This window comes from Oxyura jamaicensis, chromosome 5 (genome assembly GCF_011077185.1).
Source record: "Oxyura jamaicensis isolate SHBP4307 breed ruddy duck chromosome 5, BPBGC_Ojam_1.0, whole genome shotgun sequence".
Taxonomy (NCBI): domain Eukaryota; kingdom Metazoa; phylum Chordata; class Aves; order Anseriformes; family Anatidae; genus Oxyura; species Oxyura jamaicensis.
In genome coordinates, this window is record NC_048897.1 from 52,827,179 (window position 1) to 52,855,055 (window position 27,877).

A 27,877-nucleotide genomic window follows, 5' to 3' on the forward strand; every position below is an offset into this window, starting at 1 on the left:
GAAAATAAAACTGAAAAAAATGCCCGTCTGACCTGCACAAACGCCAGGGTCAGATGGGGCACGGCTCCAGTTCATAGTCAGACAGCTTTTCACTATAGGTGTAATGGTAAACCTCACGTTTACCTCTAATTATGTGATTGGATTCAGCTGTGTGAAAGTGAAAAGATCTGAAAGCCCTCATGCAGCTGTGGTTTTGTGCACACTTCAAGCTAAGAAAACCAGTTAGAAGTCTGTTTGAAATACTTCAAGGTGGAAAATCTTTGCAGTATACGTTCGGAGAGTCTCATGTAAAGAAACATACCCACATGCACATACGTAGTTAAACCGAGTCCTTCAAAAAGAAGCTTGTCTGGTGACTAGATAAGCATTGGGCTTTTGTTTCCCTCAGAATACCCTCTCTGTCAGATGAACCTCAAGGTGTTTGCTACTTCAGAGACCCAAGTGGTGGTGATTTCTGTGGTTCAGTTATGGGATGGTAGAGAAGGGCAATTGCCTCTTGGGGGTTTTTCTTGCCTTGCAGGAATTGTCAGGCTGCTCCCTTAGCCTCATGATTTGCTTAACTAGCTGTAACTCATACCAGTGCCAGGCTTCTACATACTTTGTAAACAATAACCAAATCAGTAATTGCTCGTTAGCTTGTTGAAGTCCAATAAATACACAGACCTTGCTGACTGCACGCAAGCACACCAGGCAGAGCAGTTACAGCACTCTGTACTTATAACGGGGCTGGCCTGAGGCTCACAGCGCGGGCGAGCAGGCGTTCAGGGCTCGGCGAGGTGCTTCATGGTCCCACCGCTCCGGCTCACCCCGTCTTCAGGCTGCCTGGTGAGCCACCACCTTTTCCAGGCATGCACGGCTGCTAGAAGTGTTCCGTAGGTCGGCTCCACATAGCTGTTTGATTAAAATCCTTAAGAACAAAAAATTAAGTCTCTTCTGGATGGCATTTAAGCGCCTCTCTCTTATTCCAGTGCCCACGGGTTAGGTTGTCCTTCATCCTTAATTTTAGGTGTGCCTGTGGCAAGAAGCAAGGTCTCGAGGCTGGGGTGCTGCGTGATCTGAGCAGGAAGGGTTTAGAAAGGTTGTTTGGAAATTCTGTTTTTTCTCGACTTCCTTCTGGTAGACATCTTTTTCCTCCTGTCGTGTTTTGTTTAGCTGTTAATCTTTGTTCTTGGATTTGCTGTCTGGGATTTATGATGTTTTTGTTGCTTTGTTTTGAACATCATATGCTGCTTCTTAATGCACCTCAAATACAGATGTATTTCTGGAACACAACAGGCTTCAGGTTCCAGCTGTGATTAAATCCTGGGTGATTTCCCATCGTATGCAGGCTGATACTTCACCGGGTATTGTCATCTGTTAATGGGCAGATATCTGTAGGCAGGCATCGCTGGTGCAGTAAGCTCAAGGTACCAGCATAGATTGGATCTAGCTGTGAAGAAGATAGGAGAGAAAACCCTGTACACCACACAAGTCAGGCAAGTTAAAGCTCATAAGAAATCAAAGTATTGGAGACTGAAATTTCCAAGTAGTGTAAAATAATCTTGCTTTATCAGTGGATATGTTGTGTTGATTTTCTGTAATTTAAATACCTGCAGGAGGGAGCCGAGAGGCCGGAGCCCTGGCACAGGCTGCCCAGAGGGGCTGGGGGCTCCTCGGGGACATCTCCAGCACCCACCTGGCCGTGGGGCTGGGCACCCTGCTGGGGGTCCTGCTGGGGCTGGGGGGCACAGGGGCACCCAGAGGTGCTCCAGCCCCAGCCGTGCGGTGGTTGTGCAATGCTTTATGACCGTATGTTGTGTCAGGGGCTCTCCGCAGGACTGTTGGGTGTGGGTGTGTTTTCTTGAATAATTGCCCGTGAGAAGCTTTTGTTAGAGGCCCCCAAATGAACCAGAAAGGTCCAGAGTACTCAGCCATTGTTTTATATCAAAACATCTTTTATTTTGTTGTTGAATGTTTAGCAGGATTAGGTAGAGAAAGGCAATTTTCTTCGTGGATTTAGGTAACTTTCAAAAACAGACCTTTGAAACGAGGCTATGCTCACTTATTGAACACAAAACTTAGTCAATGGAGCAAGAAAAAAAATGCTTCTAATTTTGCGATAAAATCACAAAATCTCTTTAAGTAAACAAAATTTTTATTTCTGAAAAATCTATGGATGAAAAATCACCAAAAAGAGAGAAAAACATACTGTAGTTGTATTCCACGTTAGTTTTGGATCCAAGAGCACTTTTGAAGAGCTAATTTAAGTCTTCAGCCTCTAATTTAGGATTTGAAAAGGCGCTATATTTGTATAGCTCGAAAATGAAATGTTGAAAAAAATCCACCAAAAAGTCTTTGCCTCCTCATTCATCTCCATTACCGGTCCGCTAGCTGGCTGGGAAACTTTAATATCCACGCTGGGTTGGAAAACATCACTCTCCAGTAATTTCCTGGGTTTCATTTTCCCGTTAGCTCTGGCATTCAGCAGCACTGGCAACCCCGCTTGTTGCTGCTGCAGTAACTCGTACAGATACAAATGGTGGCGGAGGCTGGCCTTGGTCAGTGTCAGGGGAGAGGGGAAGGTTACTTTATTTTTACGGACTTCTTGCAGGCTTGGAAATACTTGTAGGTTTGTTTTTACAGGGAGGCTCCAGCAGAAGTCTGCCAGATCCTTTGCACAGATCTGCAAGTGTCAGGTGGCTTAGCGGTTCAAGAAGTCTCACAATATCGTTATCAATTTCCCACGGTCTCAGACTCCAGCCAAACCTTGCCATTTGCCCCGTTGTACGGCTCCATGGGCAGTGGGGCTGAGTTCCCCATGCACAAGGAGGCGCTGGCTGCGGAGCGGCCCCAGAAACCTGCCTGCAGCGGGGCACCAGCGGTGCCTGGCCTTGGCGGGGCGTTTTGGGTCTTGCCCGTGACGTGCCCGGGAAATGCAAGAGGGAACCACGTCCTGTGAAAACCTCCGTTCCTTTCTCTCCCCTGGTGCTTGTTTCTATTTGGGACCGTCCACAAACGGTGCTTACCAGGTCTCAGCTCACACGCTGCACAGCAGGACCCAGAAGGACACTTTCATTTGGTGTTTGGAAGTAAATAATATTTGTCTTTCATAGCTGTATCTTATTCCTTCATCTCTGCAGTACCACAGAGGCATAATGGCTACTTGGTACTATTTTGGGGGGTCCCATATTTCTGATTTACCATTTTCTAAGAACTATCCAGCTACTACTTTGAATTATTTGCTGCTTGAGGGCATTTTTTTTTATTGCTGTTATGCATTAAAGAACAAGAAACAACCGCCCTGACATCAGATAACTACATTCATGGGTAAGGATCAGAGGTAAGGAGTTAAACTAAACACATGCACGTAGCTAAGGGTGTAATTCCTCTGCTGGACTGAAGGGAGAAACAACTGCTTGGTGAAGAATGAGTAGTTCACGTTGTTTACAGCCAAGCAGGTACCTGTGTGTCCCAGTGGGCTGGTTTTACTTGGTTCTCATCAGCCATGCCTGCTAGATTGCTGTATCTTGGAGAGCTCAAGGGGAGTCCTACAGAGGCACCGTTGCCGTCATGGTGCATTCAGTCATGACACGGCTTTTAGAGACGTACCGAGGAAAGGGAGGAATTTTCTTGGCACTTCTGCAGGTGAAGGTGCTGCAACTGTTCCTATTCCATTTAAAGCTACCAAGAGTAACGCTAGACAAGGCTATGATCTCTTCTGTTCCTTTAACGTACGCAGATCTAAGTCAAACCTTCAAAACATATCAGTCCTGTTTGGTCTGCTGTCAAAGTATTTCAGTGTTTAAAAGTGGAAGGGAAAAAAAAAAAAAACGAGGAATCCGTGTTGCCAAAGATCTCATCTGCTGCTCTTGGAAGCAGAGGAGCCCATGCCTGTTCCTGGGCAGGCACAGAGCTTCCTTTGAACACCTTCCAACTCCTCATCAACTTGGTTTTCGTCGCTGGTTTCTTCTAGAAAGATCTCTCTGCTTTCTAGGTGGGGTAGGGCTGGTAAACAGAAGAGTAACATTCTCTTTCTCAGAAAACAACTTTCTATCCTTACCTTATCTATCGAAGAAAAGAACATTTTGCCCTTCTGGCTTTGGCCGGAGATCCTCTTTTCTTGCTTCAGGTTGGCATAAAGGCACCTGCTCACCTCTGCAGAGTATTCTCAGGAGGAAGGTTTCCATTCCTGCTCAGCCACCAGGAGAAGCTGCTGCATACATCCAAGCTGTGTTCATCCTAGGCTTCAACTCCTTTTCTTCTTCTTTTTCTGGACGTATCCCTTTAAAGTGTATCTTATCTTTCCTCTTTGAAGAAAAAGCTTTTGTGCTTGACTCCTAGGAACATTTTTGCCTGAGTTTTGGAGGACACTTTCCCCTTTTATAAGGAAGGAAGCTTACTGTATAAATTAAGTCGTTCGATTTAAAGAAGCAGAGCACTATCAGGGCTTTTATGCTTGTTCCTGAAGGACAATTTACCAGATTTTTAACAACGAAAAAAAGTGTACTAATTGTTTCACTGAAAGTGTATTTTTTTTTTAACCCTCTTACTTCTCAGATCCTTGTTGGACACAAGGCCAGCCTGCACAACCTGAGTAGGAGAAGTTGAAGAGAATTTTAATTTATGTTAAAAGTTTTCTGAAATGGATTTGGAAGTCAGGATGAAGAATGTGGATCAAACAGATTCAGTGCACAGATACGGAGAGATTTTATTGTGCAGTATGTGAGAGAGATACACTGGCAGTGAACCGTGCTTGTTGCAGAAGATCTGCAATTCCAGGATCAAGAGGTTGATCTGGGGCTTTAGGAGGAACAACCCTTACTTTTCTTCACAGATCCACTTAAATCTCACTGCAGCTCTGTTTCCAGGGCCCATCCCTTTACACCGGCTGAGTTAGATACGTGTTGGTGTGCGTGTAAAGTCTCACTGTGCTTAATACATTGGGGGGTCACAGGTACCTTGGGTCTCAGCTTACCATCTGCGAGGTTTCCCCAGCTATTTCACTCCCGGTTTGAATCTCACATCCCAGTTTTGTATGGTTGGCTCATGTGGCTTCTGCTTCTCTGACGGTTCTCAAGGTGTGTGGCCGCAGCAGTTGCTTTTGCTGCCCATCATCTCCATCGCCCCAAGGAAGTTTTTGTTGCAGACAAGTTCAGCATCTGCCCTAGGCTATCCATGAACATCATCAGACAGCCTCAAGACTTGTTAGCAAGGCCCGGGGGTGCTCAGGATCATCTCCTAAGCTTGTGATGGCAGCGAGGAAAAGAAGGCTGAGCTTTGGACCCACCTCTAGGCCCAGTCTTCGTGCCCTCCTATTGACAGGGATCATCTTAACCTGAAGAGCAGTGCTTTCAGAGGGGCAGTTCCTTACACCGGTGCTTGTCTGAGCCCAGAGGTTTTGTCTGACACAGCTCCTCCTGCGTCTGCAGCCATCCCCCAGGGGTTTCGCTGCAGCCCCGCAGTCGGGGTGGTCCCTCCGGGGCTGCGGGACGTGGGGCTGACCGAGACGTGTTCAGTGTTGACAGATATTTTAGCAGACAGGGAGCATCACAGCTTCCCTGGCTTGGGATGACACACAATGCTGCCGGTACTGTGTGTCAAATGGCACAAATACCAAACTGCTAATCTTCAGCGTTGCAGCGTGGCTCCGAGCAGTGTGTGCCATCGCGGCTCTGCGGAGAAGTGTTGCTCAGAGGGAGCGCGGGGCCCTAATTCAGAGCTCACGACGCTGGTTTCCCTTCTCAGCCTGGAAGGAGGTATTTCAGGGAAACGCTGAGCCCTGTGCAGGGGGACTGAGTTGCATCGCCCTGTCTCTGTCATTAGCGTTAATGGCAGCCACATTGCTTGGCTCCACGCGCAGCAGGCCGGGTTCACCCCTAATTTCCTGCCCACGGCACAAATCTTGTTGTTAGCATGCAGAATCAAATTTGATGTCAATAATTATTTAATTCCCACCAATTTCTTTGCTGGGCTGCTGCAGAAGTACTCTGCATCGTGCCCTAGCAGGTCACGACCGCAGCATTTGGATGTGCCTGACGGAAAGCCTTAGCTTTGCTTTATTTCTTCCTTAATGGCATAGAGACACACGCAGCTAGTATGATATGCTTAGTTATGTAGAGCAAAACAGTCCAATTTATTCTTGTAAGGTCGCCTGCAGTGCTGGAGGAGTCAGAGGGGTGGGTGTGATGAAGGTAACCGAGGTGAGGGAGGTTACGAGAAGCTAATGAAGACGCAGGGCTGGGAACGGGGAAAGGACTTAACCGAAACTGCCAGCTGCTCCTCACGCCGCCCCTTGTGCTCCGTCTTTCTAAGCCTTCCCTGTTCACCACGGTGCCAAGAAGCCAGAGAAACGGGATTTAAATTTGGTGAGCTGAGGAGGAGGCGATGCTTTCTGCTGGAGTGCTATTTTTGTTCTGGGTAAGATAATGATGTACCCTTGTTGAATTACAAGGAGGCTGCCCTTTGATTCCCTCTTGCTACAGTGCCACCGAGCACCAGGAAGGAGAGAAAGTGGGGAAACTTCTATAGAAAAATATCCAGAAGGGAGCCCTTTCACAGGAATTCTACTGAAGCAATTCATGCATCAGTTCATGGGGGGATCTGTAGCAAAACCTGTTGTATGCACACGTCATTGGTGGTAAAAGGGAGTGTTGGAGATGGTGCTTCCTGGTGAGCCTTAGAGTATGCGCTCAGAATTGCCGTGCTTGTCTTTCAGCACCTCGTGCTTTCCAGTTTCCATTGTATGAGTGTGCTAAAGAAATTGCTTTCAAAAACTGGAGGCACTCCGCTTTCTCCAGCCTAAATAACCCCCCGATTGTAAGTTATAGGCACTGGCAGCATCCCGTTCCTAGATTTGCATGTTACGTTGCTGCTAGAATGCCTTTTAATGTACAGAAATGTGCTTTTAATGCGCAGAAAACTCATGTAGGGCGAAGAGATCGTGCTTCCTGTAGAGCACTAACACATACGTTCCTGTAAAACAATAATACACACAGCTCTCCAAGACTGTGCACAAAATCTGCAGTTGCCTGGGCTGCTTAGGGGGCTTTAAAATGTGGTCTCCTGCCTCTGCTCAGGGTTCCCTGTTGCTGGCACCAGCGGCTGGCGTGGCACAGGGCCGGCTCCCGCCGGGCTCTGCAGCGGGGACGGTGCTCGACGAGGCTTGGCTGGCACCTTCAGCCCACGCGTTTGTGGAGCATCTCGTCTGCACTTTCCTCTGCAGATGTTTATATCGGTCTCCTGGTCACAGCAATTAAGATAAAATGCGGGGAATGAAAATATAGCTCGGCTGCTTCATTAGTTTCTGCGCTGCCTCTCTGACTTGTGTTTGCCTTGTTCTGGCTGCAATGAATCCTGTGTTCGTATTGCAGTGACATTTTTAATTTCCATCTCTGGTATCTGGTGATATTCATTGATGTGTTATTTGATCTTCCTTTCTGTCCTTTCATTTATTAGAAGCCCAGTGACATGCTTAAATCCTCATACACATGGTTGGATGAGAGAGCAGAAATAATGAATGCAAATTTTCTTTTAAAAAAGGAGGAAAATTAATATAAGGCAATAGCATCAGCACCAGCGTATAAGGAAAGCAAATATATTCATCTTTCATCACGTTTTTGTATGATACGATAAAAGAAGACACTTGGAATTGAGATATTATACAAATGGAAAGCATTTAAAAGCTTTCCGATATTGATAATTGTGATCTTTCATCGTGATAGAAATATAAATGCAACCTGTGGGGTTTTGCTTATGCCCGGCCTGAGGTCAGATCTGCGTGCTGTGATGCTGGGGGCTCTGGGAGCATGGGGGGGGCGGTGGGAGAGGGGCAGCAGCAGCACAGCACTGGGGGTCTGGGCTTTGGCTGGTGCTGGATCTGCGCAAGCCTCCAGACAGCCGAGGTATCTGATGGTGGAAGTATCTTCATCAGCCCCCTAGCCTGTAGGAAGCACGAAACAAAGACGTGGGTCCGATCCATGAGCAGTACGTGGGTTTGGGAGCTGTGGACGTGTTTGGGAAGTGAGAGCAAGCTTCGCAGTGGAGCAAGGCAAGGAGTTTTGAAACACTCGTGCTCTAACAGACAAAAAGGCGTTGTGCATGGTGCTTGGGCTCACTGAACCTGCTGCAGCCCTGGATGCCCACCAACACCCCAGGTACCTGTGTGGGCTGGCCACCACACCACTGACCCACTCAGCTTTAATGGCAGCACGGCAAGAGAGTGGTGGAGGAGGAAATCACTGACACGCAGTGCTACTGAAGGATTTTTTTAAATATATATATTTTAAATCATCCCCTTGGTGCAGAGTCACTGCTGCAGTGCCAGGGGGTGGCTGAGGACTCAAGCCCCTTTCTGAGGACTTCTGCAGTGGCTGCAGCAACCGAGTGGTGTCAGCAGTCTTTGAGCACAAACCCCGGGGCAGGCCAAAGCGCAGCAGCACGGAGAGATTTGTCAGCTTGCCAGGACTGTGGCTACCATCACGTAAGAGCTCAGCACCCCCCAGTTTAACTGGTGAGTAGTTAATTCATTTGGCACAGCCACGTCAACTGCTGACAGGGAGCTGGTGAGCTGAGGAGGAGTCTCGTGTCACCCGCTGTGTCATTCGTGGCCTCGTGCATGGGACTCGAGGTGCTGCTGACCTGTTATTGCCACCAGCCCGTGGATCTCCTCGCCACCACCTCTCCCAGTGCTGCTGTCCGCTGGTCCATGCTGGATGTTGGCATCTCAGGGAAATCATGGCTTTCCTTAAAACAGCTTTGAAATGGGGAAGATTTCTTCTCGCTGTCGTTACTTTGGCCATTGCTTGTGCCTGCGTCTTCCACTCCCCTGGGAGAATCTGCCTGTCCCTCTCGATCTTGCTCACGAATCCTTGCTGGACGGTTGGATACAGAGGAGAGCTGCCTAATTATCGCCTGAGGAGGTACAGGATTGCAGTGGAGGATGCATCTGGGAGGCTGAAGGGCAGATGATGATATCTCACAAATAGATCAGAGGCTGCTTAGCGGTACTTGCCTGAAATTAGTTTCCTGCTTTGTGCGTGCACATTATCCATAAGGGTAAGGAAAAGCACCCAGGCAAGGGTGGGAGCTTTGCAGAATTTCAGTGAGAAATGAAAAATCCGTGAGCTACCCTTTATTATCCAAAAAGCAGTTTGCCTGAGGCATACAAGCAGAAATGCCTTTTGTAAAGATTTGTCTTTTTTTTTTTTTTTTTTTTTTTGTAATTTCAATGCACACGGAGACTTTAAGAAGTTTTCTGTAACTTTTTATCCTTTTTTTTTTTTTTTTTAATGAAAAAGAATTTGCCTGAAGATTGTACTTTTCATTGCCCAGGACCTGGTTCATTCTGCTTTCTCTGGTTCATTTCTGCTTTTTTTTTTCATTCTGCATTCAGCTTTAGCTGTCACCCATGCAGGTACGGAGGTTTCTGCTTCCCCCGGAAGGCAATATGTTGTGTTCGCCAGTAATATGCTGTTGCTTGTTTCAATTGAGGTCTCGCTCCCTGGCATGGGAGAGCAGGCTGGGCTCCCTGCTGTGGGGTTCAGCTCTTGTGGAGCTGTTGTGAAACAAGATCTGGAATACATTTACACGGGAGCCAGGAGAGCTGACCCAAACCAGCCTGCCGCTGGGGTCTCCGAGGCCATCCCTGGTGGTGCTCAACGTGGCAGCTCAGTGTGCTTGAGGTGCTACTGGTAGAAATCACATTTGAACCTTTCCTGCTCAGCCTGGCAGTGAAAGATGTTTTCCTGATGGATACAAGAGGTAAGAAGCTGACAGTAAGCATATTTAGGAAGATTGAGCAAAGCACAGCGTGCTGTCCGTGGACGTTATTGACCGTAGTGCGCTACGGCAGCAGCAAGGCAAAGTAAGGAAGGACGTGGCTGTGTATTGTGGAACAAGGGAGGCAGCTGTGCCATAAAATATTAATGCAAATGTGGAGCACTTACAGTAATTTCAATACCTTTTTACACCCCCAGCAGTCACACTATTCAGACTGAATTAAATAGCTTTGCAGTGACTGTTAAATGTTATCAGCTCCTTAGTAGCTTGTGTGCATTTTTATTTTCTACTATGAAAATCTTTGTACAAGCAAAAGAAAAAAAGAAAAAAGCAAGCCTGGTGTTGTTCGTGCTGATGAAAGGTTGTATTTAATGCTTGTAAAATGCCAACAAAATACTTGCATGTTCAGAACTGAGCCGGAATGATAAAATGCTTTGCGTGCTTCATGCACTGCAAAATTCCTGGTTTGTGGCACACTTCTCATCAAACCCTTCATGGTAATTCTTTTTAAACGCACATAACTGTGCCCATCTAATTTTCAGCTGTGTGTAGAAACCCCTGCTTTGCCCAGCCATGCAGTTTAACCTCTTGTTGCTCCTTTCATGCTTTGCCAGGCTCTGCACAACGTCCTGTTGCACCTTACTGCTCATAACAAACACTTCTAGCTTTAAAACTTGGTGGAAGGCTGGCATGCTAGGAAACAGCCCCAAGGCACAGCCCGAAAGCTGGCTGCTGCCCCAGGCACTATGTCCCTTTGGGGTGTGTTTGAGCGGAGTCCCAAAGAGAAAAGGAGGGAGATGTTTTGCCCCACGTGGTTCCATTCTCCTTCTCTGAGTTTATGCCCCTTTCTCTAAAAGTGTTTCACTTCAGCTTGATAGAAAGTTGTTTCAAGTGTGCTAAGACCATGCTATTCAGAATGAGGACAGCATTTAGATGGGCTTCTTTGGCCATTTCTGTGATGCAAATTGTCTACAGATCTTCTGTTCTGTGTTTGAAACATGCAATTGACAATGCAGACCCCAGCTGAGGTAGGTGGATATGGAGATTCCCCATCAGGTGCTAATATGGGAGCTGCCTGGATGCTCCCCAGTGCTGGCACTTACTGTGAACGCTTAATGCTGGCCCGGGGAGGTGGCACAGCAGGGTTGGGCACTTCACAAAGGGCTGTTTCTGTGTGATTCTCACTGCCCTGTCCAGCCATTTCTGATCCTATTGAGGCTGGAGGCCTGTGTCTGTGCTGCTGCGCAGGGAACACAGAGCTTGTTAGTACGGGGAAAATGGTTATGGAGGGGAGGAGCCTCCCCAGAATTTCTGAAATGGGAAAGCAGATGAGTACTATAGCCCAAGAACTAAGGTGGCACAATCCCTGTAAGCCTGTGTGTGTGATTATCTGGACTCGTGACATTTCCAGGAGGGCTCTGTTTGCAGGAACGGATTGCTGCGCTTGTGTTCTCTGAGAGCTGGGGACTCGCGCTGAGGAACGGCAGCTGGCAGTCAGAAGCCCCACTAATGTGGCAGTCAGCGTCTGCATCCCACTTTAATAACAGAAGACAGTTTTCTGGGTGTTTGCAAAGTCCATGTTTGCAACGTTTGCAAAGCAGAAGCAATGCTCACGTGTGCTGCACTTGGCTGGACCTGTGGGATGGAGCACCCGGTGAACGACACCTCTCCCAGCTCTGATGGAAAGAGAGTGGGATCAGTACGAGTTTATCTGCCCTCCAGTACTTCTGTTGCCAGCCATGCCCGGGGTGAGGCCTGCATTTCCCATCACCCGCTTGCTTGGTAAACACGAGCACCAGAGGAACACAAAACCTGGAGAGAGCAACATTCCCTGGAGCCACGCAGAAGAGCTGAGCAGTAGGATTTGGCTGACAAGCCAGACTCCAGGAAGGAAAGAAGAGAGAAGCAGTGGAGAGAAGCATTTCAGCAGGCTCTTGGAGAGCAGCCTCGTTATTTCCTTTCATTGCCACAGCGAGCTGTGTTTTGGTGCTAATTGCAGCCCCATCAGCTGAGAAGATCACCGCAAGGCTTCGAGGTCCCACTCCACCTGCCGTGCCTGGCAGCTCCGCTCACGGTCACCTTTTACAGGCCAGGGGCTGGGCCTCGTCACAGCCCAATTTCCCGCTTCTCTTGTTTAAAAATCATTTAAAATGCAGCTGCTATTTTAAGCCTTGGCAGCCTGCTGATGGCCTGATCTGAAATGATGTTGGTTTGCCTAATAGCTTGGGATTTTTATGCAGTAGGTGTTGGGACTGCAGTGTCCCTAACAGCATATTTTAGAGTTCTGATGGATTTTTAAATAGCTTTCCAGCATTAAGGCAGGCTTTCCTGTAATATACATTTTCCAGTAAAATAGGAGCCTGGTTACCTACTGATCCGTAGTTTTCAGGATATCTATTCATTCCCCTTTTTTTTTTCACTCTGCCATGTTTTTTGCCTTCATTACTCCATCAAGCTCCACTGCAGCCTGCACTGACAGAGACCCCTGTCAAAGTAAGCTTTGTTTAGAAAAAGAAATCTTTACTTAACTCTCTCTTTGAAATAGGGGAGAGTAAGGCGAGAGAGCAGCTGTGGGTAAGCAAATGTCCCCAGGCAGTGCTTTGTGGCTTGCTCACAGGATTTGGGGGGGATGCTTTTTTTTCCCCAGATCATTTTCAGTTCAGGCACACAAGTGTCAAGTAGGTCACTGGGATACAATGGATAGGAAATTCTATTGCATGCAGGTTTCCAGAAAAAAATCCATGGCTGTTCAAGTTACCTTTCCTTTCATAGAAGTATTCACGTTGCCTGTGTTTACTGAAACTCGGAGCGTGTGCTCCTTGATGCCCTAGTACTGTGAGATGGGAGTGGGCACCACCCAGAACTTCTAATGGGAAGTAAGAGCATCTGTAGTGTCCACATTTAATGTGTTCTCTTTTATCTTGCTCCAGTGTGCTGGAGGCACTTCTCATAAATTAAACTGACAGTGATTAGGGAAAACCTGTAACTGCATAACCAAAATGTGAACAGCTGATCACAAATGGCTTCTCACTGCCTCTTGTGGTGGCCTGGATACTGCTTCGCACCCGAGTGCTGTCTTTCAGAGCATTTCCATGCTGTAAGGCCTTCTTCGACCATTTGTTTTTTGCAAATCTGTAGGTGCATGTATGGTTTGGTTTGTGAAACATTAACAGAAATCCTGGATTACTTTTGTGCTGGTGGGGCTCTGGGAGGTGTGCGGGAGTCTCCGCTGCAGGGCAGCTGGAAAAGCTCTCTGAAACCAGCGCCAGGGCAGCCCGGGATTACCCGGCAGGATTCCGACACAGTGACCCATGACGACAATGTCATTAGTTAAAAGCAGCTATGACCCCTTACTTGTGCTCTGGAGAGAGGTCTCCAGCAAATGGGGGTAGGAGGAGCTGGTTCCAATGGCCCCCTTCCCCTCCTGCTCAGCCTGGGCTCCTGGCACACTCGGCAGCGGCTGCCAGAGGTTGGTTGCCAAAAGGGATCAAGAACACCAGGCGGCTTCTCATGGTGGTGCCTCCCGGGTTTGTAATGCCTGGTCTCCAGTCCCTCTGGGGGATGGTGTCTGTGCACGTTGAGTAGCTCCAGGTGACACCAGACCGAGAAGGACAGCGGCACTCGGAAATGGCCTGGACAGATTTGAAGAGACCCAAAACATACAGGCCGCAATTTGGTAAGAAGGCAGCAGGATCTCTGCCCTTAGCTTTCGCAGAGGAAATTAGGCGGCAGTGGAGTGCAGCAGGAGGGGCTGTGAGTCGCAGCGACTCCGAACGCAGCGACGCTGTGCTTGGCAGGAGGCACGGGGACGTTGCTGGTGTGGGGGAAGCAGCCCCATGGCGCTGGTGTGGCCTGGCCCGGGGGCAGCCTCAGGGCAGTGGGAAAGGCCGGGTGGCTGGAGGGCCGGGAAGGTTTCTGGTGCAGGAGTGAAATAATTCGTGAGGATCCCTCCGGGTGAGGAGAAGCACAAGGAGCAGTGGGCACAGTGTGGTTAGTAGGAGCCTTCGGATGGGCAAAAGAGAAAGGGAACGCTTTTTCCAAAAGATCCCCAGGGGATAAGACAGGCAGATTGGCTTAAGTTGCAGTGAGAGATCTGGGTGAGACAGCGAGAAAAGCAGTCTTGATGTCAGAGATGGGCAGATAGAGGGCCTGCAGGGTGCAGGGAGGGCCCCGGGCTGAGCGCAGGAGCAGGCAGCGTGGGCAGTGCCCGGCCTCCCCCAGGCACCGGCAGGGGGGCCGGGGTGAGACCCTCAGTGCCAGGTGGCTTCTCTGAGAGCAGGGAGAGTGCAGGAAGTCCACTGGAACACACAGAGATGTGTTAAGAAACTAAACTGGGAAAAAAGTACATCCATCATATTGGTGTTATGTTAAGCAGTATTCTTTAAAAAATGTATCTCAAAAGAGTTGCAGATAGACTGCTGGTGTTAGTCTTCTTTGTCTTTTTTTCAGTGAAACAGCTGCTTTTCAAAGCAGCAAATTCAAACCAACTCAGAGGCCACTTACTTTATTTTTGCATACATTTGTCAACACTGAGAGGAATTTGCGTGTGTTATTTAAGCCTGGACTTGAATTCCTATGAGTTTACGGTGCTGATTGTGTTCGTGCTGGATCTGGGAGACCTACTGAAATGACTTCCCACGGAGTTGGGCCCGCTGTGTTTATGAAACTGCTCAGCCCAGCACCAGTGCAGTCTGCAAGGCTGAATGGCACGGGCTGATTTTAAATTAAACAGATGAAGATGAAATGTGTTAAAATATCCCAACAGAGGGCTTATTTGCCAGCTGTTTGATTGTTTTCCTCTGGCATTATCTGTGAAGCAATTACACATGAATAAAAACTTCTTGAGATGCTTTCAAGGAAATATTGACCACTAACATTTTAATTAAGGCACATTGAAGCAGAAACATTTGAATCAACAATACGGACAATAGCAAAGCAGGTTGGGTTTCAAAAAAGGAGGCTTGTTTACCACCCTCCTAATAACACATCCAGTCTGTACCCTTGACTGAAGTGTCACTATAAGCTAGCTACATGCATTCATTTTCCCCTCTTTGTCTTAAAAATAATAATAAAAATTGGAAGGAGAGGCAATTTTGAAATAAGCTTAGCCAGTCGTTTACATCCATAAACAAAACGTGTCTGTGCATTGAACTGGTGCGTGGGTGCTCGTGGAGCGGCTTGGGATGGCTCTCGAGTGTGCCCACCGGTCACGAGCTTGTGCTGCAGGGCTGGGGTCGCTGCCACTGCTGTGCAGCATTTCTCTGGCACTGCTGCTGAAATGAGGAGAGGTAAACTTGTTCTGCTGGAGAGGGAAGGATAGACTTAATGGTGGTCTTGGGTGCGTGACCAAGGTGCTACTTCAGGTAGGTCCATGCTCTTGCTTTGGTTTATTTTTAGCCCCAGCCCGGTAAACCTGAAGCAGCGGTCCTGGGTCTGGTGACTGTACTGAAGGGTTCGACAGGAAACTCTGCCCGTTCCTGTGCAAGAAGGATGGTTTTAATGCTCAGGAGTCGTCCTGTATCCACCTGTATTCCTCCTGAAAGCTGAATGCTGCTGCACACGGCAGGGTCACAGGGCTTGGCCTGGGGAAGTTCATTGCCACTACATTTTACACTGTAGTGCCGCCCGCAGCACCTCCAGGTTTGACTCCACAAGCCAAGGAGGATGAAAGTGAAGCAAGGCTTGGATCAAGTACTTAGGCCTTCTCGATTAAATGGAATAAGATGCTCTTCTAAGGTACGGTAGCATTTAGCTTCTCGGGTCACAGAAGAACTTTTGGAATTTACCCATGATAAACGTGGATATTTATAAAAGGAATCTTGAAAAGAATCTGGAACCTGCTGCTCACCTGGGATGTTTCTCTTTCATCAACAGGATCACGATGGTAAAGTTTTCTTGGGAGTGCTACAACCCCTGATCATTTGTACGTGGTGGGATGTGTGCCCGGGTGCAAATGGCCTTGCCTGAGCCCGTGGTCCAAACTGCTCCTCCCAGCAGCACTGGGAAGGATTGGGCTCTTCAAGAGTGCAGGGAATTCCTCCTCCTGCAGGCAGGGAACACGGTAAGGCGGGAAGCACTCACCTGCCTTTCCCTGCTGTTGCCGCCCCAGCCTGCGTTAACCTGCGCGCGGTGCCGGCGCGGCCGGGAAAAGCCTCAGTGCGACAGCCTGTTAGTGTAAATGGCAGCTCAGTGTGTCGTGGATGGCATTTCCCAGCTTTTCTAATAACTCTACAGTAACTCTTATACTTAACAATTAGACACCTGGGTCTAAGAAGAGGAGTAATTTATGGTGCTTATACTTTTATGGAGTATTTAGAAGCAAAACAGCTGTTTATAGGCAATCTGCACAACCGCTGCTACTTGGCATGGCTCGCACCCTCCAGAGGGTTCAGCAAAGCAAGCATCACTCCAGCTTAACTCTGTGTTGGAGGGACGGCAGTGTGCAAACGCAGGATTTGTTGTGGGGAACCTACGGGCATTAAGGAAAGAAGCGGTTCACTAACAGCACGTGGAGATCACCTTCCTGCTGGATAATTCAGTAGCAGGAGCTCGGCTGGGTGGACAAGCCCCGAGGAGGCACGCTTTGCTGAAGGGTTTGTTTGCTAATTCTGGGAATTTGGGTTTAGCTTTTTAGTAAGCAGCTCTCCAGAAAAGACAAGACTTAAACCAAAGCCGGAGAGTCTTACAGCACTGGTCCCTAACTGAAATTTTTGCTGAAAATGGGCTTTGGGAGACACTGAGTAGAAGCATGGAGTTAGCAGCACTGACATGTAAACATCTCAAGGAAATCACCTCATAAAAGAGGGGCAGGGTATTTTTGTTCCTTTTCTGAAACAAAGGACAGCTCTGGGCATGTGACAACAGTGCCCCTTTAAATACAGGAATTGCAAACTGCATCCTAAAGCTTCTTCAGAGGGTGCCATTTGGAATTCAGCTTACGTTCCCCCCGTGCCTCTCCTTCAGCGTGTGCTGTTATCCACAGTATCTTCCTCCTTACTTGAGGAAATACTCCAGGGTGTCAATCATTTGGGGATGGCAAATGTTGAGCTTTAATAACCTACTTGAGGCTGTCCTCGGCGTGGAGATCAGCGAGGGGCTTGGAGTCCAATCAAAAGCATTCAACCACACCTGATTCTCATCTGCTTGTGATACGGGTGATTTGGTGATGACCTGATTTTTACAAGCATAGTCATTATTTTCTGGGCTAGACCATCATTGAGTTTAGCTTTTTAAATGAGCCGTTATGCATTAGCTATGGGCAGCGCAGATAATAAAAAGCAGCTGAAAGTGATGATGTGTTTAGGGTTAATCAGTTAACTGGGATCTTCTGGAACCAAGCAGTGACCTTCCTTATTGCTTTTTTATGGGTTTTGTGGATAGGGAACACAGGCAAAATGCATAAGCTGTCTTAAAATAACTTCTTTGGAAGACTGGTCTAGAATATTAAGGATGTTAGACTATGGGTATTTTACAGGAAACATTAGCTTTGTTTGCATGACCACTTGATCTCTTACTTTGGTTAAAAAAAAAAGGAACACTTTTATCAACATTTCTAATTTGGTTAAATAACATATATGAAAAATACTAGCCACATGCTTGGGCTATGATTCTATTTATTTCCATAACTTAATTAGAGAGGAACTCAGCACAAGCTGTCACCTTGAGGAAAGTCAATGCTAGTCAAAAACTCTTTTTTCAGAGGGTTGCTTTTTTAATCCCTGTAACTCAGTGAAATCAGTATCTTGAAACTAAATTTTGAAATAATTCAACTGGCTGTGCATGTGAATTAACCCTTTATTAAAATGCATCCAGTGGTACCTCTCAGTGCTGCTGCTTCAGCCTTTCTGCAAAATGTTCTGTCGCCACCCTCACCTCCCACTCTTGCAGTTCTCGGTGGCTGTACTTGCACATGCTGCCACTCCCTCTCTCTCCTTTTACTTAAATAGAAAATGCTGAAGGAAGCCTGAAATCCCATTGAAAATAACGCAGCGACTTCATGAAGGTTCCATTGCAGCCCACTGGTGTTTGCTGGACATCTTGAGGACTATTCACTATTCTCAAAGATTTGCCTTTTATTTATTTATTTATTAATAATAGAGGAAAAAAATAAAATACTTGCTTAGTTAATTCTGTGATGAGGTGATCTATTACTCAAAAGTATATCCAGGTGTGTATTTCTTTATTTTCAAGGATTTCTTGCAGATGTTCCCATAGAAAACCTCGGACATGGTGCTGAGCAGCAGCTTGTAGATGATCAGCTTTGGGCATGGGGCTCGGATGGGATGATCACCAGAGATCCCTTCCAGAAACTGTTGTTTCTGACGTACACAGAGTATACATTGCACTTTGTAATCTCTTATAAACTAGATTGAGCTGTAGATTGAGAACGTGAGCTATCTTTGGAGATTTAGAATGATGCCACGTGAAGCAAAGATCTTCTCGTTGCTGTTTTTATACTGGATCAAAAGCTTTCCTGTGTCTGTCTCTTCAGCAGTTACTCTGATCTCTCAAATTTCCTTGGATGGGAGGAAAATGAAAGGGCTGAGATAGGGGGAGAGCAGAATAATGAAATCCAAACTCAGGTCACTTTTGTGAGTTACCCCAAAAAAAGGGTTATTCACAGTAGATCAAAGGGATTATAGGTAACCTCCTGTCTGACACATCTCGCATGCAGTAACATCAGTGGATCAGCAGCTGATGGACCAGATCCCCTGATTTTTGCACAGCATCAGAGAGAATCAGTCCTGTGACCTGAGGGCTGGTAGGCGCATGCTGTACGCTGTTCAGAGAGAGACAGCCCATCTCTCAGGTTCAGCCATGGAAATAAGAGGGATTGACATCATGGCTTTCCATCTTCCCAGGCGTGTAATCATGCGGCGCGTCCATTGTCCATGTAAGTGGAATGGGTGAAAGAAAGAACTTTAGAGTGCATGTCCTGAACAGGCAGACGTTGGGCATTCAGATCAAAATTTTCATTAACTGTGATCCAGGAGTAAATGAATGGAAGTTGATAAATTCTAACCGTAAACCTCCTCCATGTACTGCACTTCCCTGTCAGGCACCTTTGCAGCACACGTTTTTCAAGGTAACCAGGCTAATTCTGCCCATCTCACCATTTAAGGGAGCTCATTCCCCATGGAAGTCATTGCCTTGTGTGCTCAGGTGCAGGAGTCAGGTTCTGCTCACCTTGCTCATCGATGTGACCCTTTGGTCACATCATTTCATTTGCCTGTTTCTGGCCCAGCCTGGCTCTGTGGGGTCAGCTCCCAGCCTGGTGTTTTGGTTCTGTGTGTACGCACCGACCCCAAATGGTGGTGGTAGTGACAGCAGCTGTAAGGACAGCGGGAATACACATCGTCTTTCTCCAGCTTCAGTGGAGTCATTTGTCAACCACAAGGTCATTCCCTTTGGTTTCAAAACTCTTGCAAGGAAAAACTCAATTTCATTTTCTGAATTATCTTTGGCTAATTAGTATTGATTGGGCAGCTACATGTTAACAGGCCAGCGTAGCTGGAACTGCTAATGTCTGAGCTTGGACTTGTCCCTCTTATTTATTTATTTATCTATCTATTTATTTATTTATTTATTTATTTCCTCTCTCTTTGAGCTATAAATGCACTTTGCAAGGATTATCATTCTTGGGAAGCTGTTTAGTAAATACTGCAAGCTGTTACAAACTGAGAAAGAATGGTTAAATATCAGATGTACCAGGCTATGACTAGTCAAGCAATCAAATATCTCAGAATAAGGTTCTAGGTAAGTACTGGTTGGAGTATAAGTTTTTCCTTAGTTTAATTCCCCATCCTCTGGTCTAATTTGCTTTCCATGTGCCCATTTCCATGGGACGTTAGCTGTTCCATGGCAGTTTCATAGCAAGGAACCACCTGATCCTTTGGTCTCCCTTTGAAATCTTAGAATAATCAGGAGAAAAAGCCACGGGGTATGTAGAGAGCAACTGAAGACCTCTAAAGTGAGTCTGTCTTTGACCAATATTAGCTTAGTAGGGTATCCCTGAAAACGCCTTCCAAAAGCCCATAGTTAAGTGATGGCACTCAGATTGATTTCGTTGTTGTGTGGTTTTTTGTTTGTTTTTTCTTGGCAAATCATAACTAAGGCACGGAACAGCACAACAAATATCTTGATTTTCAGATATTTTTTTTTTCCTTTTGTTTAAAAAGATTTATCCTGGCTTCATGGAAGAATTTCCTATTCATCAAGTGAGCCTTAGTCTGTTCTGCAAACTCTGTAATGTCTGCACTGAACCTCTTGCTGTGTGCTCAGCTCCTGGTGAGTGACAACATCTTGGATCCATCCAAAGCCTCGTCTCCCTCCCCTTCTCCGTAGTGTTTTACCGTGCTGCCACTGCCCAGGAATGGAGCAGCAAAGTCACGATTTTCTTCATCAGCTTTAACAGCTGTGGAATAACTGCAAGGCTTTGGGATGTTTATGCACGTATTCCCCGGAAAAAATGAGATGCTTTTCAGGTCCATCCTGCACAACTGCTGTGGCATTTTGGGGCTTTCCGGGACTGTGCTGAGGGATGTGACTGCTACGTGCAGTCTGTCTGCAGATCACCTGTACTAGCTTTCCTGTCTGTAAGCCAGGGCTTGCTCTGCCATGCCTTTGTTTGCAATCACTCCCTTACTAGAAGGCTCTGGTGAGTGACCGTGGATCTTGACAATAACCATGCTGCACTTCTTGAACCTGGGGTTTGCTATCCTGAGCAGCGTGCTCATTATCCGGAATTACCAACTGTTTCTTTTGTGCCTACTTGTTCCTTACAAAGAGAAGGATACAGGAAGGCATAAACCAAGAAGCAGTAAGAAAAAACATTCAAAATGATCAGATAATTTTATTAAAATTACAGCAATTTCAATAAAAGCAAGTGCAGCAGAAAGAAAATGCGAGGGGAGCCTTTGGCTCCACAGAAAGTCTCTCAAACCCTCCTATTACCATTTGTCATTAGTCTGATTGCATCCCAGTGTGTCCCCGATACTTCTCTTTTTTTCTCTCCAGCAAGCACCACGTTTATCCTGGGCTGTTTACATGTTTGTAAGTGTAGGGCTGCTGCCTGTTTACAGAAATTCAAACAAGCCTCACCAAACAAAACAGCAAGTGTGGTTCAATGGCAGGGCAAAAACTTGGTTTCTGGAAGCTCCCTGGGCAGCCAGCAGGAGCAGCTCAGAGTGCTAACAACGAGGACGTTGGTGCTGGTTTGTGCTGAGAATTTTGTGTGGCATTAGAGAAACCTGAGCAGGGAAGGAAACGCGACCTTGAGGGACAGGCACTGCACCAGCTGCAGTGCCCCAGGCAGTCATCAGAGAGCAAAACCGAGTTCAGGGCAGTAACGGTAATATCAATTCATTTGTTGATTTAAAAGCACGTGGCATATTTAGGGTTCACTGGCTCCAAAACAGTTGGTACCACAGAATCCACCAAATGCTGCCGTGTGATCCCTGCCACAGCCGTGGAGGTGCGGAGCGCTGCGGTCTGCTGGAGGTGGCCGTGCCAGGCACCTGCTCCTCGGAGCCCACGTCAGGGAGAATGGGCCCTACCTCATCCAGACCATCCGTGCTAGTGAGACGGGGCTAGCTGGTGGCAGCTTAACCAAAATAAACTCTTCAGGATAAATGACTGGAGGCTGGAAGTGCTCGAGCTGCTGAGAGCTTTCTCATGATCTTGCCTGCACCTTGCTTGCCTCATCAGACCGTGGTAGGGCCCTTCCAAAATGTGGGATAGTTTGCAATGAGAGTCAGAGGCTGAGCACTGCAGAGAGCTCCTGGCCTGGGCTGTCTCCTGGTGCCAGCCTGCCTGGGACGAGGCAGTGAGGCTGGCTGACCAGAGCCGAGCTTTGGCTGGAGCTGAAGACCACGCACTGCTGATGTTGCATCGTGCTTTTGTCTGCGGTTCTGTTAAAGTTTTGCTGGATTAGGGATGCTCTGAAAGGGGCAGTTTGTAAAAGATGCAGAAGTTGGATTATTTCTCAGGTTACCATGTGTACATGCACACAGTTGTGCTGGTTATTGGTGAATGCTGCATGAGAATAATACATTTTAGTTCTCTTACAGTACTGCCACTGTTCTGTTTGGGGATGTTTCAGCTCAGAACACCAGCAGACGTAGTTTTAATTAAAAGAGATAATTGATAGAAGAGGACGGATGGAAAACAAAGAACCACGGGAGCGGTGCTGGTCAGGTAGGAGCAGGAGTGGCCGCGGCACGCCCGCCTGCCTCGCTATTTCTGTGTGTGCCCAAAGACACGGGCCTCTTGCAGTAAACACGCTATTATAACTGAGTAATCTATCCTGACAACCCTGCTTGTGAAAATTAAGAAGTGGAGATTAAATAATCATGCATGCAGGAATGGAAATGCAAAATTTATATTAGGATCAGCCAAGGAAGATTTATATTTTCATGTTTAGCTCATTTCAATGATGTTTAATTAGCCCTGAATAGCTGCTGAGGAAGTACCTTGCAGAATTTGTTCAGTATAATAATCCCGGCATCAGTATTTTTGAGCCACGGAAAAAAAGCTTACGGTTAATTAGAGTATTAATTCTGTAGCATTACCTGGCTGCGTATGCAGATTTTGTTTTATTTTCATCCTTGAAAAAATCTAGCGAGAGTGCTATAAGGTTATTTGAATGCCTTTTATGCTATTCCTTTTCTAAATTAAAACTGTCTCTAACACATGATAATAGCTGTAGTTAGATCAGTCTGAGATAAGTACGTGTCAGATGAGGTTCAAGATAATTGATGCTGTAAATATCCCTCGAGTGGAAAGATAGACCACATTAATGGCTTGAACATTCAGTCTGTTTGCAGGAATCTGATTTGAGACTTAATAGAAATAGGCTGAGATGATACAAAGGGCTGAGTTTATGGTTTACGGTGTCTTTCAAATTCGCTGTTGCTGTCTGTAAGTATTCTCCCTCTGCCAACTGCAGGCATCTGGAAACTTCCCTGATGTATGGTTTCTTCTGTAAGCTCCTCCTCTGGAGGGTGAGGTCTGGTTGCTGTTCTAAAACACCACAAAGGAGGTTGTTCTGTTATGACCAGAAATCTGTTCCCTCGCTTAATTTGCTTTATCTAAGGAGCAAAATGCGTGGAGGAAAGCTCGCCCTTGGGAAGCTGTCCTGGGGAGTCGGCACCTGCAAGGCGACACCTTGGGCAGGAGGCACCTGACCAAGCTCCAGGTCCTCCACCTGCATAACCATGAAGTATTTTGTATAATAAGGGTAGCAAAACTAACGAATGAAAAAGCTTGGTTTCCTACAGATCAGCGCCCTTCCTCCCCGCACCTCCATCTCCATGCCCTTTCCCTAGGAAAGGCCGTTCCCTGTGGACTCCCCGCGAGCTCCATAAGGGTGGGCTGTGCAGAGGGCACCCATGGGTGCCTGGCTCCAGGCCAGCTGGCCATGCCAAGCTCACAGGGAGGTGTTTCTCTCAGCTAGTCTGAGCCTTGCTCCAGTGCCTGCTTCTCCCCATGTGCCTACCCCAATATTATAAAACTTGTTGGAGGTTAATTATCTTTGGGACCTCAATCCCCACTTGAAATTTTGCTAAAAGAGGCTAAAAAGCTCAGAAGGTTTCAGGGAAAGGAGGTTTGGCAGATGGGCAGTCAAATGCAATTACCTCAGGAAGCAAATCTTGGCACCTCTTTGGGATTCAGCTGCATTTACATACGGTAATAATGTTTTGGTATTAATTTTTGCTGATGATGCAAAATGGATGGGCATCCTCAGTATGGAGAGAAGAAGACGTGGACTAGATGATCTCCTAAGGTCCCTCCCACGGTGGATGGGATTTTTGCATGTACTCCTATAGCAGACTGGCTCTGGTGTTTCTTTCAAGTCATTGAAAAGGCTCCTCTTGTCTGGAGTCACATGTGGGCACCACACATTCTGGGCAGGTTCCTCTCCCTCTTCCTCTTTGCTGTAAGTTTGTTCGATTTGCCTCCAAGGGTATTCTCCTGTGCCCTCCTTTCTTCATCATCCACTCCCCACTATTTATTTCCTCCAGTCCTGGATAAAGAGTTTAAGGCTGGGAAATAAATGTGAATCTCAGAAGAGATTCCCACATATACAATGGGAACAAAGTTCATAGGTATGAGCTGCCAGATATTTAGAATTCTCTGGTTTAGCAAAACGTTTCTGTACAGGAGGTCTAAAGCCAGCAGCTGGAGATGGATGCAGTCTAGAACCAGACCCTCCTAACCCAGTTGATATTTAATACTTAAACAAATTTTCAGTTTCTTTCCTTAAAATAATGAAGGCACAAGCATTAATTCATTTTGAGATTATGCAGACAATAATTACTGAAGACATTAAAAAGTCATATTTGTGACAATTACTCCTAGCAATGGGTCATGCGTGTCAGGAGGCCTTTAGTTTGAGTGTCTGTTTCTCCTGGCCTGGTTGGTAAATTGCTTTTTCTTCCATAATCTTCTGTTTCTTTAGAGGTACAGAGAGAATTAAAAAGCAAGGTTTCCTCTTTAAAAAACAAAATGGTTATTGCAGTTTTCCTTCTCGAGCAATTGTATGTATTGGATAAGAATTTGTGCTCCGTGGAGACATCCGTCTAGCTTGACCTCCTTTATATCACAGCCCAATCTGTTTTTTCAGCTGTTCCTACGTTGAGTGTAATCACTTGCATTTCACTAAAAAGCATCTGGTCTTGATTTGAAGAGGTGAGGAATCTTCTATATGCCCAGGTAGTCTCCTGCTTTATCTTATTTTCATAAGTAAAACGTTTGTAAGTTTTATACTTATTTTTATAAGTACCAAGTCTCGATTCTTTTCCATACTGAATTTGGGCTTCCTTCTGTTTACAGCTCTTGCTGCTTGTTTTATATCTTACCAGTAGCCAAAAGAGCTCCTTTGTACCTGCTGTTTTCTCACCACGAGATGCTTACATCCTATAATAAAATTACCATTCGGTCTTCTTCCTGATAAATACATCTGTCTCTTGACATCTCTTACTGCAAGCCAAAGTAATGGGTACTTTCTCCACTTCATAGGCACTTTGCTGCTGCTTTTCTCCTTGCCCTTTTATTTCTTAATGTTTCTTAGAATGGCTGACACCTGATTAAGATCCTGTTCTCAGGTCGCCAATTCTCTATACAGAAGAAAATTGTATCCCTGTATCTTCCTGCAAGCAGCGAACCCAGCAGTCCCATCCATTTCAGGACTGTGCTGAGTGCGTACGTTTGCTAGGTATGATTCTTCTCGCAGACCCTGCCAGGGTACAGTCTTGCACTATTAGCCTTTGTTATGGGTTCCTAGATGTGTATTCTTCCATGTGAGCATCCCACTCTCATTATTTGCAAAGCCACCAGTCTTTATTTTGCATAGGCCTTGCCTGTAGAAATTCAGCATTGCAGGAGATGTTGTTTTCTGCTGCTTGTGCTAGAAATGCAAAACCCTCAGTGCCGATGCGTCTACTGTCCAGGGACTGCAGTGGTAATTTTGTCTCATAAATGCTGTACGCTGGCTCAGTTTGGGGTCCTTGGATAAACAAAACCGGTGCTGCATTCTTGCAGGGCTGCGCATGCATCCTCCTAGGGTCATCAGCACATGCTGGCATGAACGGCTCATCCAGTGGGCGTAGTTTATGCAAGTTTAATTGAGGTGTATTTATAATTTCATCAGAAGAATACCATGTTTTCTCTATAAGACTCCATTAGCTAGTGTTCATTATTTTTTTCCTCTTGGGTCCTTCGTGGCTAGACTCCAACCCTCAGCAGAGCGTGGCAAGCAGAAATGGTCTCTGGCTGTGCAGGGTGCTGTTGACTGCTAAGGTCATTCTGTTTGTCTTTTTGTATTGGAGGATGTCAGCACCCTTCCAGTCTTCCAGCATGTGTTTGATCTCCTCAAAATGCTATTGGAAATCAATGTAAGCTTGTCGGGGGTCTGCCAAGGTCCCACTCTGGGTCTTTTTGGAGTAAGCAAGGAGGCTTGGCTTTCTTAGAGACTCTGGCCTTGTAAATGATGCTCACTTCCACTGTCGGAACTCTGCTGCACACGTGGTACAGCATTGCAGATGCATAAGAAATCTCTTTAAAAGGCTGGGGAAGGAAAAAAATCTCATGCGGAGTTCCAGGTAACTGAGCTCCCCTGTTTCTGGCATCCCACCAGCTGGTTTGGAGCTCTGCTACCTGCTAATAGATGGCACACACGACAGTTCGTTAAGTCTTGCCACAAGTACGCAGCAATGTCCATTTGGTGCATTTTATGCACTTCCTGAATCAGGCGTAACTGCTTCATATCGTACAGTACAACGTAGCACCACAAGCCTGAATGCTTATTGATAGCTTGTGCTAGGTCAAAGAGGCTACGGTAAGGAAAATAGGGGGAAGAACTTCATATTTTAATATTTTGGAATAGCTTACGTGTTAGGCAGGTGGAATATATGCATCACTGTTGCCTCCTCTATGGGTGTCTCGATGAAGCCGTTTCAATCAGTTTACCAGATGCGTGTGTTATTTATTATTGTCTTGACTTCCAAATATTGCTTGCTTTGAAGATCTGAAGACAAAGGCAGCTAATTAAGAAATGAAATCGGCAGCTGAAAAAAGCTGGAATAGCAAATACAGGCTGTGATCCCGCTCCCATGGCTGTCCATGTGAAACTCCCTGGAGCTCAGGTGAGGGCTGCAGGAGATGGCTGGTCTGTGTTTCCTGCCCACAGCCAGAACGATGTCTCCAGTGCTGTACAATTCAGCATACAGGGGACATTGACAGCAGCTGCCACACTGGTGCGCACCTTTCACACCAAGGTCTCTGAAGGTTGTGCTGCAGTTCCTGGTGTATTTAGATTAGGCCTATTCTGAACAGTTTATTCTGGGTTTTTGGTTTGCTTGAGAGCAGAAGGATGTATGAAGGGAATTTTTCCAATACATCGTTGAGCATGCATTTGCCATCTGGGCTTCAGAAAGTGTTTGGTTCAATTCAAAGATTAAAGACTGAAAAATTGAACCTAATGGTGGCATAAACCTCTGTGGAAAACATACTTCTGTAATTATTTTCATTTTGATTAATAGACTTTAGCTGCGTAACACCCATGACTTCAGTTTAATATGGAGAATTATTAGTCAGTTAACTCTTTATAAATTGATCAACCCCAAATGAAAACTTTAAGATTTTTTTTCTTGTCAAATACTTCAAAAATTCCCCATGTTGAGCTTTCCAATGCTAAATCTTTCTCGGCTGCATTAAGATCTCTGTCTCCTCCGTGAATTCCTCTCTTTCCCAGGCAAATTGTGAGCAATACCTGAAGCCAATAGCTCCCCTTCCCGACTGCCAAAGCCTTGATTGTTCAAATGCTGGTAGTGAAGAACGAACACCCACGGATACTTACGCATATGCACGGAGATTTAAACAAAGTATTCTAGCCTCTATTTGGAAATTTAAATATCAATTAGTAACAATTCAGTTGGACATAGAAGCTGGAGTTCTGGAGAGCTCCGACAAGTGGGCATTAATGCCACCGGGATCAGGTGACTTCAAAACAGCCTAAAGGCTCTGAATTTGGCAGGTACCTGCCTCCATTGTAATAACTCCACAGAATGCCTTGGCAGTATTAGAAAAAGCATATTTTGTATTATGTTTGCAGCTCTCACACTGTCTGAGCAAAATACAGTCTTATATAACAACCTCCTAAAACATTTGTCTAACCCTGCACGGCAACGGGGCAGGCAGTTGAATGTTCAGTGAAATCTCACAACAATTGCAAGCGTTATTTTGTCTCCTATTAGTGCTTCTTTTGCTGTGATGCAGCTGTCAAGATCTTTCCAGCACTGCTGATGGGAAAATCAGTCATGTTCTGCAGTGCAAATTCTGTATTAATTGACCATTATGAAATGCTTTGGCCGAGGGCTGGCTACATTTGCATTTCCAACTTCAACTTCTTTGAGGTTTCTTTATACTCTTGTCAAAGTCCATCCCCTGCCGTACTACAGGGCCATGTGGAAAGAGGGTACCTGCTTTAGGTACCAGAGGGGGTTAGCACACATCAGCATAAACCTGTTGCAAGAGAGCAGACAGCATGAGCAAGTGATGCCATCGCATCTCTTGGTATCTCAGAGTGATTTAGGTTGGAACAGACCTCTAGTCCAACCCCCTG

At 46.3% G+C, this 27,877-nt stretch overlaps 1 protein-coding gene across 1 annotated transcript in view; it reads left to right on the forward strand.

The window, feature by feature from the left end:
• The window catches only part of MDGA2 (MAM domain containing glycosylphosphatidylinositol anchor 2), a 320,012-nt gene that overhangs the window by 128,067 nt on the left and 164,068 nt on the right, over positions 1–27,877 (forward strand). The gene's annotated exons all lie outside the window — the stretch shown is intronic.